We start from the raw sequence: 17,670 nt of genomic DNA on the forward strand, positions 1-17,670 counted from the left end.
ATATTTCATCACTATGTGACGTATAGCGTTATATACTATTACGTTAGAACCTATAACGTTATACTGCGTCTCTATATGACGTATAACGATATATACTATTACGATATAAGGTATAACGATATAATGCATCACTATATGAAGTATAACCTTATATACTATTACGTTATAAGGTATAACGATATATTGCATCACTATATGAAGAATAACCTTATATACTATTACGTTGTAAGGTATAACAATATATTGCACCACTATATGGCGTGTAACGTCATATACTATTACGTTACAACCTATAACGATGTACTGCATCACTATATGACGTATAACGTTATATACTATTACGTTATAAGGTATAACGTTATATTGCACCACTCTATATCTTATAAGGTTATATAGCATCCCTATATGTCGTATAACGCTATGAACTATTACGTTATAACCTATAGTGTTATAGAGTATTACCTTATATCGTATAACGATTTTCACTATTACTTATAACGCATAACGCTATATTGCATCACTATATGAAGTATAACCTTATATACTATTACGTTATAAGGTATAACGATATATTGCTTCACTGTATGAAGAATAACCTTATATACTATTACGTTATAAGGTATAACGATATATTGCACCACTATATGACGAATAACTTCATATTCTATTACGTTACAACCAATAACGTTATACTGCGTCACTATATGACGTATAACGTTATATATTATTACGTTATAAGGAATAACGTTATATTGCATCACTATATCACTTATAACGTTATATAGCACCACTATATGACGTATAACGTCATATGCTATTACGTTGTAACCTATAACGTTGTACTGCATCACTATATGACGTATAACGTTATATGCTATTACGTTATAAGGTATAACGTTATATTGCATCATTATGTGACGTATAACGTTATATACTATTACGTTATAAGGTATAGCGTTATATTGCATCACTATATCACTTACAACGTTATATTTCATCACTATATCACTTATAACGTTATATTGCATCACGAAATCACTTATAACGTTATTTTGCATCACTATATCACTTATAACGTTATATTGCATCACTATATGATGTTTAACCTTTATACCATTACGTTATAACTTATAACGGTATATTGCATCAGTATATGACGTATAAAGTTATGGAGTATTATGTCTTAACGTATAACATTATATTGCATTTCTATATGGCGTATAACGTTATGGAGTATTACGTTGTAACGTATAACGATATATTGCATCACTATGTGACGTATAACTTTATATACTATTACGTTATAACGCATAACGTTATATTGCATCACTATATCACTTATAACGTTATATTGCACCACTGTATGACGTATAACGTTATATACTATTACGCTCTAAGGTATAGCGTTATATTGCATCACTATATCACTTACAACGTTATATTGCATCACTATATCACTTATAACGTTATATGGCATTACTATATAACGTATAACGTTATGGAGTATTACGTTATAACCTATAGTGTTATAGAGTATTACCTTATATCGTATAACGATTTTCACTATTACTTATAACGCATAACGCTATATTGCATCACTATATGAAGTATAACCTTATATACTATTACGTTATAAGGAATAACGTTATATTGCATCACTATATCACTTATAACGTTATATAGCATCCCTATATGACGTATAACGTTATGAACTATTACGTTATAACGTATAGCGTTATAGAGTATTACCTTATATCGTATAACGATTTATACTATTACGTTATAACGCATTACGTTATGTTGCATCACTATATCACTTATAACGTTATATTGCATCACTAAATCACTTATAACGTTATAATGCATCACTATATCACTTATAACGTTATATTGCATCACTATATGATGTATAACCTTTATACTATTACGTTATAACTTATAACGTTATATTGCATCACTATATGACGTATAACGTTATGGAGTATTATGTTTTAACGTATGACACTATATTGCATTTCTATATGGCGTATAACGTTATGGAGTATTACGTTGTAACGTATAACGATATATTGCATCACTATGTGACGTATAACGTTATGAACTATTACGTTATAACGTATAGCGTTATAGAGCATTACCTTATATCGTATAACGATTTATACTATTACGTTATACGGTATAACGTTATATTGCATCACTATATCACTTATAACGTTAAATTGCTTCACTATATGAAGCATAACGTTATATACTAGTACGTTATAACGCATAACGTTATATTGCATCACTATACCACTTATAACGTTATATTGCATCACTATATCACTTATAACGTTATATTGCATCACTATATCACTTATAACGTTATATTGCATCACTATATCACTTATAACGTTATATAGCATCCCTATATGACGTATAACGTTATGGAGTATTACGTTTTAACGTATAACGTTATATACTATTACGTTATATCGGATAACGATATATTTCATCACTATGTGACGTATAACGTTATATTGCATTACTATATGACGTATAACGTTATGGAGTATTACGTTTTAACGTATAACGTTATATACTATTACGTTATATCGGATAACGATATATTTCATCACTATGTGACGTATAACGTTATATTGCATTACTATATGACGTATAACGTTATGGAGTATTACGTTTTAACGTATAACGTTATATACTATTACGTTATAACGGATAACGATATATTTCATCACTATGTGACGTATAACGTCATATACTATTACGTTATAACCTATAACGTTGTACCGCATCACTATATGACGTATAACGTTATATACTATTACGTTATAAGGAATAACGTTATATTGCATCACTATATCACTTATAACGTTATATAGCATCCCTATATGACGTATAACGTTATGAACTATTACGTTATAACGTATAATGTTATATTGCATCACTATATCACTTATAACGTTATATTGCATCACTATATCACTTATAACGTTATATTGCATTACTATATGACGTATAACGTTATGGAGTATTGCGTTACAACGTATAACGATATATTGCATCACTATGTGGCGTATAACGATATATACTATTACGTTATAACGCATAACGTTATATTGCATCACTATATCACTTATAACGTTTTATTGCACCACTATATGACGTATAACGTCATATACTATTACGTTGTAACCTATAACGTTGTACTGCATCACTATATGACGTATAACGTTATATGCTATTACGTTATAAGGTATAACGTTATATTGCATCATTATGTGACGTATAACGTTCTATACTATTACGTTATAACGCATAACGTTATATTGCATCACTATATGACGTGTAACGTTATATACTATTACGTTATAAGGTATAACGTTATATTGCACCGCTATATGACGTATAACGTCATATACTATTACGCTATAACCTATAACGTTGTACTGCATCACTATAATACGTATAACGTTATGGAGTATTACGTTTTAACGTATAACGTTAAATACTATTACGTTATAACGCATAACGTTATATTGCATCACTATATCACTTATAACGTTATATTGCACCGCTATATAACGTATAACGTCATACACTATTACGTTATAACCTATAACGTTGTACTGCATCACTATATGACGTATAACGTTATATACTATTACGGTATAACGTATAACGATATATTGCATCACTATTTGACGTATAACGTTATATACTATTACGTTATAACGGATAACGATATATTTCATCACTATGTGACGTATATCGTTATATTGCATTACTATATGACGTATAACGTTATGGAGTATTACGTTTTAACGTATAACGTTATATTGCATTACTATATGACGTACAACGTTATGGAGTATGACGATACAACGTATAACGATATATTGCATCACTATGTGACGAATAACGTTATATACTATTACGTTATAACGCATAACGTTATATTGCATCTCTATATCACTTATAACGTTATATTGCACCGCTATATGACGTATAACGTCATATACTATTACGTTATAACCTATAACGTTGTACTGCATCACTATAATACGTATAACGTTATGGAGTATTACGTTTTAACGTATAACGTTATATACTATTACGTTATAACGGATAACGATATATTGCATCACTATATGAAGTATAACCTTATATACTATTACGTTATAAGGTATAACGATATTTTGCATCAGTATAGGACGAATAGCGTCATATACTCTTACGTTATAACGTATAACGTTATACTGCACCACTATATGACGTATAACGTTATGGAGTATTACGTTTTAACGTATATCCTTATATACTATTACGTTATAAGGTATATCGATATATTGCACCACTATATGACGTATAACGTCATATACTATTACGTTAAAACCAATAGCGTTATACTGCTTCACTATATGCCGTATAACGTTATATACTATTACGTTATAAGGTATAACGTTATATTGCATCACTATATCACTTATAACGTTATATAGCATCCCTATATGACGTATAACGCCATATACTATTACGTTATAACCTATAACGTTGTACTGCATCACTATATGGAGTATAACGTTATATACTATTACGTTATAAGGTATAACGATATATTGCATCACTATATGAAGTATAACCTTATATACTATTACATTATATGGTATAACGATATATTGCACCACTCCAAGACGTATAACGTCATATACTACTACGTTATAACCTATAATGTTGTACTGCATCCCTATATGACGTATAACGTTATGAACTATTACGTTATAACGTATAGCGTTATATTGCATCACTATGTCACTTATAACGTTATATTGCATCGCTATATCACTTATAACGTTATATTGCATTATTATATGATGTATAACGTTATGAAGTAGAACGTTACAACGTATAACGATATATTGCATCACTATGTGACGTATAACGTCATATACTGTTATAACGTATAACGATATATTGCATTACTATATGACGTATAACGTTATATACTATTACGTTAAAACGCATAACGTTGTACTGCATCACTATATGACGTATAACGATATATTGCATCACTATATGAAGTATAGCCTTATATACTATTACGTTATAAGGTGTAACGATATATTGCGTCACTATATGAAGTATAACCATATATACTTTTACGTTATAAGGTATAACGATATATTGCTTCACTATATGAAGTATAACATTATATACTATAACATTATAAGGTATAACGATATATTGCACCACTATATGACGTATAACGTCATATACTATTACGATACAACCAATATCGTTATACTGCCTCACTATATGACGTAAAACGTTATATACTATTACGTTATAACGCATAACGTTATATTGCATCACTATATGACGTATAACGTTATGGAGTATTACGTTTTAACGTATAACGTTATATACTATTACGTTGTAACGGATAACGATATATTTCATCACTATGTGACGTATAACGTTATATACTATTACGTTATAACGCATAACGTTGTACTGCATCACTATATGACGTATAACGTTATATACTAATACGTTATAAGGTATAACGATATATTGACTCACTATATGATGTATAACCTTATATACTATTCCGTTATAACGATTTATTGCACCACTATATGACGTATAACGTCATATACTATTACGTTACAACCTATAGCGTTATACTGCGTCACTATATGACGTATAACGTTATATACTATTACGTTATAACCTGTAACGTTGTACTGCGTCACTATATGACGTATAGCGTCATATACTGTTATAACGTATAAAGTTATATTGCATTATTATATGACGTATAACGCTATGAACTATTACGTTATAACGTATAGCGTTATATTGCATGACTATATCACTTATAACGTTATATTGCATCACTATATCACTTATAACGTTATATTGCATCACTATATCACTTATAACGTTATATTGCATTACTGTATGACGTATAACGTTATGGAGTATTACGTTACAACGTATAACGATATATTGCATCACTATGTGACGTATAACGTCATATACTGTTATAACGTATAACGATATATTGCATTACTATATGACGTATAACGTTATATACCATTACGTTATAACGCATAACGTTGTACTGCATCACTATATGACGTATAACGATATATTGCATCACTATATGAAGTATAGCCTTATATACTATTACGTTATAAGGTGTAACGATATATTGCGTCACTATATGAAGTATAACCATATATACTTTTACGTTATAAGGTATAACGATATATTGCTTCACTATATGAAGTATAACATTATATACTATAACATTATAAGGTATAACGATATATTGCACCACTATATGACGTATAACGTCATATACTATTACGATACAACCAATATCGTTATACTGCCTCACTATATGACGTAAAACGTTATATACTATTACGTTATAACGCATAACGTTATATTGCATCACTATATGACGTATAACGTTATGGAGTATTACGTTTTAACGTATAACGTTATATACTATTACGTTGTAACGGATAACGATATATTTCATCACTATGTGACGTATAACGTTATATACTATTACGTTATAACGCATAACGTTGTACTGCATCACTATATGACGTATAACGTTATATACTAATACGTTATAAGGTATAACGATATATTGACTCACTATATGAAGTATAACCTTATATACTATTCCGTTATAACGATTTATTGCACCACTATATGACGTATAACGTCATATACTATTACGTTACAACCTATAGCGTTATACTGCGTCACTATATGACGTATAACGTTATATACTATTACGTTATAACCTGTAACGTTGTACTGCGTCACTATATGACGTATAGCGTCATATACTGTTATAACGTATAAAGTTATATTGCATTATTATATGACGTATAACGTTATGAACTATTACGTTATAACGTATAGCGTTATATTGCATGACTATATCACTTATAACGTTATATTGCATCACTATATCACTTATAACGTTATATTGCATCACTATATCACTTATAACGTTATATTGCATTACTGTATGACGTATAACGTTATGGAGTATTACGTTACAACGTATAACGATATATTGCATCACTATGTGACGTATAACGTCATATACTGTTATAACGTATAACGATATATTGCATTACTATATGACTTATAACGTTATATACCATTACGTTATAACGCATAACGTTGTACTGCATCACTATATGACGTATAACGTTATATACTAATACGTTATAAGGTATAACGATATATTGCATCACTATATGAAGTATAACCTTATATACTATTACGTTATAAGGTATAACGATATATTGCACCACTATATGACGTATAGCGTCATATACTATTACGATACAACCAACATCGTTATACTGCGTCACTATATGACGTAAAACGTTATATACTATTACGTTATAAGGTATAACGTTAGATTGCATCACTATATCACTTATAACGTTATATTGCATCGCTATATCACTTATAACGTTATATTGCATTATTATATGACGTATAATGTTATGGAGTATTACGTTACAACGTATAACGATATATTGCATTACTATGTGTCGTATAACGATATATACTACTACGTTATAACCTATAACGTTATATTGCATCACTATATCACTTATAACGTTATATTGCATTACTATATGACGTATAACGTTACATACTATTACGTTACAACCTATAACGTTACACTGCGTCACTGTATGACGTATAACGTTATATACTATTACGTTATAACCTATAACGTTGTACTGCGTCACTATATGATGTATAACGTCATATACTGTTATAACGTATAACGTTATATTGCACCACTATATGACGTATAACGTCATATACTATTACGTTATAACGTATAACGACGTACTGCATCACTATATGACGTATAACGTTTATACCATTACATTATAACTTATAACAATATATTGCATCACTATATGAAGTATAACCTTATATATTATTACGTTATAACGCATAACGCTATTGCATCACTATATCACTAATAATGTTATATTGCATCACTATATGACGTATAACGTCATATTCTGTTACGTTATAACCTATAACGTTGTACTGCATCACTATATGACGTATAACGTTATATACTATTACGTTATAACGGATAGCGATATATATCATCACTATGTGACGTATAACGTTATATACTATTACGTTATTACCTGTAACGTTATACTGCGTCACTATATGATGTATAACGTCATATACTGTTATAACGTATAACGTTATATTGCATTACTATATGACGTATAACGTTATGAACTATTACCTTATATCCTATAACGTTATACTGCATCACTATATGACGTATAACGTTATATACTATTACATTATAAGGTTTAACGATATATTGCATCACTATATGAAGTATAAAGTTATATACTAGTACGTTATAACGCACAACGTTATGATGCATAATTATAGGACGTATAACGTTATATATTATTGCGTCATAATGGATAACGTTATATTTCATTACTATTGGACATATTACGTTATATTCTATTACGTTGTAACCTATAACGTTATAAGGTATAGCGTTATATAATAGTACGTTATAACCCATAACGTTATGTTGCATCACTATATCACTTATATCGTTATATTGCATCACTATATCACTTAAAACGTTATATTGCATTACATTGTGGCGTATAACGATATATACTATTACGTTATAACCTATCACGTTATACTGCGTCACTATATGACGTATAACGTTATATAATATTACATAATAAGGTTTAATGATATGTTGCATCACTATATGAAGTTTAACGTTACATACTAGTACGTTTTAACGCTTTACGTTATATTGCATCACTATATCACTTATAACGTTATATTGCATTACTATATGACGTATAACGTTATGAGCTATTACGTTATAACGTATAGCGTTATAGAGTATTACCTCATATCGTATAACGATTTATACAATTACGTTATAACGCATAACGTTATATTGCATCACCATATCACATATAACGTTATATTGCATCACTATATCAGATATAACGTTATATTGCATCATTATATGACGCATAACGTCATATACTATTACATTATAACGTATAACGTTATAGACTATTACGCTATAACGTATGACTACATATTGCATCACTATATGACGAATAACGTCCTATACTGTTACGTTATAACGTATAACGTTATATTGCATTACTATATGACGTACAACGTTATGGAGCATTACGTTACAACGTATAACGACATATTGCATTACTATGTGACGTATAACGTTATGGAGTATTACGTTTTAACGTATAACGTTATATTGCATTACTATATGATGTATAACGTTATGGAGTATTACGTTACAACGTATAACGATATATTGCATCACTATGTGTCGTATAACGTTATATACTATTACGTTATAACGCATAACGTTATAGTGCATCACTATGGCACTTATAACGTTATATTGCACCACTATATGACGTATAATGTCATATACTATTACGTTATAACTTATAACGTTGTACTGCATCACTATATGACGTATAACGTTATATACTATTACGTTATAAGGTATAACGATATATTGCATCACTATATCACTTATAACGTTATATAGCATCCCTATATGACGTATAACGTTATGAACTATTACGTTATAACGTATAGTGTTATAGAGTATTACCTTATATCGTATAACGATTTATACTATTACGTTATAACGCATAACGTTATATTGCATCACTATGTCACATTTAACGTTATATTGCATCACTATATAACGTATAACGTTATGAAGTATTACGTTGCAACGTATAACGATTTATACTATTACGTTATTACATATAACGTTATACTGCATCACTATATGATGTATAATGTTATAAACTGTTATAACGTATAACGTTATGTTGCTTTACTATATGACGTATAACGTTATGGAGTATTACGTTACAACCTATAACGTTATACTGCGTCACTATATGACATATAACGTTATATACTATTACGTTATAAGGTGTAACGATATATTGCATCACTATATGAAGTATAACCTTATATACTATTACGTTATAAGGTATAACGATATATTGCATCACAATATGACGTATAACGTTATATAGTATTACGTTATAACGGATAACGATATAATTCTTCACAATATGACGTATAACGATATATACTATTACGTTATAACGTATAACGTTATATTGCACCACTATATGACGTATAACGTTATGGAGTATTACGTATTAACGCATAACGTTTTATTGCATCAGTATATCACTTATAACGTTATATTGCATCACTATATGCACTATAACCTTATATACTATTACGTTATAACGCATAACGCTATTGCATCACTATATCACTAATAACGTTATATTGCATCACTATATGACGTATAACGTCATATTCTGTTACGTTATAACGTATAACGTTATATTGCATCACTATATGAAGTATAACGTTACATACTAGTACGTTATAAGGCATAACGTTATCTTGCTTCACCATATCACTTATAACGTTATACTGCATCACTATATGACGCATAACGTTATATACTTTTCGTTATAGGATATAACTATATTTTCCATCACTGTGTGACGTATAACCTTATATACTATTACGTTATAACGTATAACGATATATTGCACCACTATATGACGTATAACTTTATATTGCATCAATATATGACGTATAACGATATAGACTATTACGTTACAACGCAGAACGTTATATTGCATCACTATATCACTTATAACGTTATATTGCATTACTATATGACGTATAAAGTTATGTAGTATTACGTTATTAGGTATAACTATATATTCCATCACTGTGTGACGTATAACGCTATATATTATTACGTTATAAGGTATAACGATATATTGCACCACTATATGACGTATAACGTTATATACTATTACGTTATAAGGTATAACGATATATTGCATCAATATATGACGTATAACCTTATATACTTTTACGTTATAACGGACAACGTTATATTGCATCATTATGTCACCTATAACGTTATATTTCAGTACTATATGACGTATAACGTTTATACTATAACGTTATAAAGTATAACGTTATATAGCATCTCTATATGACGTATAGCGTTATATACAATTACGTTATAACGTATAACGTTATATTGCATCATTGTATGACGTATAACGCTATATACTATTACGTTATAAGGCATAACGATATATTGCATCACTATGTGACGTATGACGTTATATACTATTACGTTATAAGGTATAACGTTAGATTTCATCCCTATATCACTTATAACGTTATATAGCATCCCTATATGACGTATAACGTTATGAGCTATTACGTTATAACGTATAGCGTTATAGAGTATTACCTTATATCGTATAACGATTTATACCATTACGTTATAACGCATAACGTTATATTGCATCACTATATCACTTATAACGTTATATTGCATCACTATATCACATATAACGTTATATTGCATCACTATATGAATTATAACGTTATATACTAGTACGTTATAACGCATAACGTTATATTGCATCACTATATCACTTATAACGTTATATTGCATCATTATATGACGCATAACGTCATATACTATTACATTATAACGTATAACGTTATAGACTATTACGCTATAACGTATGACTACATATTGCATTACTATGTGACGTATAACGTTATATACTATTACGCTATAACCTATAACGTTATACTGCATCACCATGTGACGCATAACGTTATATACTATTACGTTATTACCTATAACGTTATACTGCACCACTATGTGACGTATACCGTTATATACTTTTACGTTATAAGGTATAACGATATATTGCATCACTATGAGACGTATAACCTTATTACTATTCCGTTATAATGCATAACGTTATATTGCATTACTATATGACGTACAACGTTATGGAGCATTTGTTACAACGTATAACGACATATTGCATTACTATGTGACGTATAACGTTATGGAGTATTACGTTACAACGTATAACGATATATTGCATCACTATGTGTCGTATAACGTTATATACTCTTACGTTATAACGCATAACGTTATAGTGCATCACTATGGCACTTATAACGTTATATTGCACCACTATATGACGTATAATGTCATATACTATTACGTTATAACCTATAACGTTGTACTGCATCGCTATATGACGTATAACGTTATATACTATTACGTTATAAGGTATAACGTTATATTGCATCACTATACCACTTATAACGTTATAAAGCATCCCTATATGACGTATAACGTTATGAACTATTACGTTATAACGTATCGTGTTATAGGGTATTACCTTATATCGTATAACGATTTATACTATTACGTTACAACGCATAACGTTATATTGCATCACTATGTCACACTTAACGTTATATTGCATCAATATATCACTTATAACGTTATATTGCATCACTATATGAAGTATAACCTTATATACTATTACGTTATAAGGTATAACGATATATTCCATCACTATATGAAGTATAACGTTATATACTATTACGTTATTACGTCTAACGCTATTTGCATCACTATATGACGTATAACGTTATATACTATTACGTTATTACGTCTAACGCTATTTGCATCACTATATGACGTATAACGTTATATACTATTACGTTATAAGGTATAACGGTATGCTGCATCACTATGTAACGTATGACGTTATATAGCATCCCTATATGACGAATAACGTTATGAACTACTACGTTATAACGTATAGCGTTATAGAGTATTACCTTATATCGTATAACGATTTATACTATTACGCTATAACCCATATCGTCATATTGCATCACTATATCACTTATAACGTTATATTGCATCACTATATGACGTATAACGTCATATACCGTTACGTTATAACGTATAACGTTATTTTGCATCACTATATCACTTATAACGTTATATTGCATCACTATATGACGCATAACTTTATATACTATTCGTTATAAGGTATAACGATATATTGCATCACTATGTGATGTATGACGTTATATTTCGCCACTATATGACGCATAACGTTTATACTATTACGTTATCACGTATAACGTTATATAGCATCACTATATGATGTATAACGTTATATACTATTACGTTATTACGTCTAACGCTATTTGCATCACTATATGACGTACAACGTTATATACTATTACGTTATAAGGTATAACGGTATGCTGCATCACTATGTAACGTATGACGTTATATAGCATCCCTATATGACGAATAACGTTATGAACTACTACGTTATAACCTATAGCGTTATAGAGTATTACCTTATATAGTATAACGATTTATACTATTACGCTATAACCCATATCGTTATATTGCATCACTATATCACTTATAACGTTATATTGCATCACTATATGACGTATAACGTCATATACCGTTACGATATAACGTATAACGTTATTTTGCATCTCTATGTCACTTATAACCTTATATTGCGTCACTATATGACGCATAACTTTGTATACTATTCGTTATAAGGAATAACTATATATTCCATCACTGCGTGACGTATAACGTTATGTAGTATTACGTTATAAGGTATAACTATATATTCCATCACTTTGTGACGTATAGCGCTATATATTATTACGTTATAAGGTATAACGATATATTGCAACACTATATGACGTATAACTTTATATTGCATCACTATATGACGTATAACGATATAGACTATTACGTTATACCGCAGAACGTTATATTGCATCACTATATCACTTATAACGTTATACTGGATTACAATATGACGTATAACGTTATGGAGTATTACGCTATAAGGTATTACTATATATTCCATCACTATGTGACGTATAACGTTATATACTATTACGTTATATCCTATAACGTTATACTGGATCACTATATGACGTATAACGTTATATAATATTACGTTATAAGGTATAACGATATATTGCATCACTATATGAAGTATAACCTTATATACTATTACGTTATAACGGATAACGTTATATTGCATCATTAGATCACCTATAACGTTATATTTCAGTACTATATGACGTATAACGTTTATACTATAACGTTATAACGTATAAGGTTATATAGCATCTCTATATGACGTATAGCGTTATATACATTTACGTTATAACGTATAACGTTATATTGCATCATTGTATGACGTATAACGCTATATACTATTACGTTATAACAATATATTGCATCACTATGTGACGTATGACGTTATATAGCATCACTATATGACGTATAACGTTATATACTATTACATTACAATGTTTAGCGATATATTGCATCACTATATGACGTATAACTTTATATTGCATCACTATATGACGTATAACGATATAGACTATTACGTTATAACGCCTAACGTTATATTGCGTCACTATATCACTTATAACGTTATATTGCATCACTATACGATGTATAGCGTTTATACTATTACGTTACAACTAATAACGTTATATTGCATCATTATATGATATATAACGTTATATACTATTACGTTATTACGTCTAACGCTATTTGCATCACAATATGACGTATAACGTTATATACTATTACGTTATAAGGTATAACGATATATTGCATCACAATATGACGTATAACGTTATATAGTATTACGTTATAACGGATAACGATATAATTCTTCACAATATGACGTATAACGATATATACTATTACGTTATAAGGTATAACGTTATATTTCATCACTATGTCACATTTAACGTTTTATTGCATCAATATATCACTTATAACGTTATATTGCATCACTATATGTATAGCGTTTATACTATTACGTTATAACTAATAACGTTATATTGCACCACTATATGACGTATAACGTTATGGAGTATTACGTTTTAACGTATAACGTTATATTGCATCACTATATCACGTATAACGTTATGGAGTATTACGTTATAACGTATAGCGTCATATTGCATTACTATGTGACGTATAACGTTATATACTATTACTTTATAACGTATAACGATATATTGCATCACTATATGACGTATAACGTTATATACCATTACGTTATAACGTATAACGATATATTGCATCACTATATGATGTCTAACTTTATATAATATTACGTTATAACGTATAACGCTATATTGCATCACTATATGACGTATAACGATATAGACTATTACGTTATATCCTATAACATCATACTGCATCACTATATGACGTATAACGTTATATACCATTACGTTATAACGTATAGCGTTATATTGTATCACTATATAACGTATAATGTTATGGAGCATTACGTTATAACGTATAGCGACATATTGCATTACTATGTGACGTATAACGTTATATACTATTACGTTATACCCTATAACGTTATACTGCATCACTATATGACGTATAGCGTTATATACTATTACGTTATAACGTATAACGATATATTGCATCACTATATTATGTCTAACGTTATATACTATTACGTTATAACGTATAACGCTATATTGCATCACTATATGACGTATAGCGATATAGACTATTACGTTATAACGTATAACGCTATATTGCATCACTATACGACGTATAACGTCATATACTGTTACGTTATAACGTATAACGTTATATTGCATCATTATATCACTTATAACGTTACGGAGTATTACGTTATAACGTATAACGACATAATGCATTACGATGTGACATATAACGTTATATACTATTACGCTATAACGTATAACGATATATTGCACCACTATATGACGTAGAACGTTATAAACTATTACGTTATAAGGTATAACGATCTATTGCATCACTATATCACTTACAACGTTATGTTGCATCACTATACGACGTATAACGTCATATACCGTTACGTTATAACGTATAACGTTATATTGCATCTATGTATCACGTATAACGTTACGGAGTATTATGGTATAACGTATAACGACATAATGCATTACTATGTGACGTATAACGTTATATACTATTACGTTACAACCTATAACGTTATACTGCGTCTCTACATGACGTATAACGTTATATACTATTACGTTATAAGGTATTTCGATATATTGCATCACTATATGAAGTATAACCTTATATACTCTTACGTTATAAGGTATAACGATATATTGCATCACTATATGAAGTATGTAGTACCGGGGCCAGAAGGCCTAAGGTATCGGCCGAACTGTAAACAATGTACCGTTGGGTCCTTTAAGTGGACAGTTTACGTGAAAAGGCTGCGTGACCTTGATCACGGGGATTTCGGGATACCTGTGCCGAAGAACGGGAAAAGGTAGAGCGGGTAGAGCGGGCAGAGTGTGCAGAGCGTGTAGAGTGTGCAGAGTGTGGAGAGCGTGGCAGAGCGTGTGGAGCGTGCGGAGTGGACAGAGTTTTTGATTGGGAAGCAGAAAGCTGCATGCGAGAATAGAACGACCCATTTGGATACTACATAAAATTTGGGGGCTCGTCCGGGATCTAGAGCGCTAAGTGACAAGTGAAAGGGATATTTCGGAACGATGAGAAACTACATTGCAGGAGAAGTAGATTTGACTGACGAGTAGGTGGCTCAGATGCGAATACCTGAGTTAAAAGACGAGCTGAGAAAACGACGGCTGAGATTAACGGGTAGAAAGCGCGAGCTGGTCGCGCGATTGCTGGCTGCGGTACGTTTAGAGCGGGAACACGGTGCACGAGAAGAAGACGATGACGATGACGATGATTTAGAGGACGACGATGACGATGAGATGGGCGTGATTGGGGACCGGTTAGACGGCAACGATCCAGGGAATCACGATCTCAATAGTCAAACTCGGGCGTCTCCAGGGGGAAGACGTCGAAGCCAAGACGAGCGTAAGTGCACAGGGTTAACGTTTGAAGACGTGGAAGGCTCGTTAAAGAAATTTAGCGGAGATGACCTACCGAATTTAACTCAGTGGATAAGAGATTTCGAGGAAATGGCGGAAGTGTGTGGCTGGTCGGACATCCACATGGTGGTTTTCGCGAGGAAGCTTCTCACAGGCTCTGCTCAAGCTTTCGTACGCCAGGAACGATGCATGAAGTCCTGGGCGAAGTTTAAAATGGCGCTGGTAGATGAATTCGAAGACGCAGTGAGTGACCGGCAGGTACATCAAGAGTTAGCGCACGTACAAGAACCTCACTACCATGAAGCGATCCGCGATATCATTAGGGGGTATAAGCCAGAGAAGACGCGGGATGTCGGGATAACCGCGAAAATCGTGTTGAAAAGCGACAAACCCGTGGTACGAAGATCGCGACGGCTGGCGCCGTCTGAGAAAAAGGAAGTGGACGATTTGATGGAGGCGTGGACAGACGAGGGTATTATAAAACCAACGGACTCGGAGTACGCGGATACCCCGAGTAGAAATTCACTGCCGGGTGCTGTGTATGTGGCTGAGTGTGAGGACGGGCTGATTGCACGGTTGAGAAGCGCACAGAAGAAGGGCATTGAAGTCCGTAAGATTTTAGATGCCGCAACGTGTAGTCAGGCCGATAGATATGTAACCAGAAGATTAATCGACGAAGAGTGGGGCGTGAATTTCGAAAAACAGCGTCGTGAGTTACGTGAGGACGCGAAAAGGAAGATC

This window comes from Bombus affinis, unplaced genomic scaffold, assembly GCF_024516045.1.
Source record: "Bombus affinis isolate iyBomAffi1 unplaced genomic scaffold, iyBomAffi1.2 ctg00000175.1, whole genome shotgun sequence".
NCBI lineage: Eukaryota > Metazoa > Arthropoda > Insecta > Hymenoptera > Apidae > Bombus > Bombus affinis.